The sequence below is a fragment of the Triticum dicoccoides genome, chromosome 7A, assembly GCF_002162155.2.
Source record: "Triticum dicoccoides isolate Atlit2015 ecotype Zavitan chromosome 7A, WEW_v2.0, whole genome shotgun sequence".
Taxonomy (NCBI): Eukaryota; Viridiplantae; Streptophyta; class Magnoliopsida; order Poales; family Poaceae; genus Triticum; species Triticum dicoccoides.
This window is the reverse complement of record NC_041392.1, coordinates 313417070-313417610: the sequence shown is the minus strand read 5'-3', so window position 1 is coordinate 313417610 and position 541 is coordinate 313417070.

The window sequence follows — 541 nt, the reverse complement described above, 5'->3', positions numbered from 1 at the left end:
TGCACCTTCCAGCCCTCCACAGGAGGGGTAAAAAACTTCTTCTGGCTGGACTCTTTAAATTTGCCTCGGTATGCCGAGTGGAATTGTAACCGATAAACCTTAACAGGCTTAACGCCTGAGCACTTTCGGTTCCTTTAGATATCGATTCAAACTTGAATTTGGTGCTTGAATATGATTGCCTTTGGCTCGAAATGTCTTTTGCAGGTTCAAAGCAAGGCGCGCACTGAGCTGCGGCTAAGCCTCCGAGTGAGAGGCTTGCTCGTCACTCGGTAGGATTTTGGTAACTTAGGCGAGCACAGGGCTGCAGCTAAGCCTCCGAGTGAGAGGTTTGCTCTTCACTCGGTAGGGCTTTTGTAACTTAGGCGAGCACAGGGCTGCAGCTAAGCCTCCGAGTGGGAGGGTTGCTCTTCACTCGGTAGGATTTTTATAACTTAGGCGAGTGCTTGGACTGCAGCTAAGCCCCCGAGTGAGAGGGTTGCTCTTCACTCGGTAGGATTTTTATAACTTAGGCGAGTGCTTGGACTGCAGCTAAGCCCCCGAG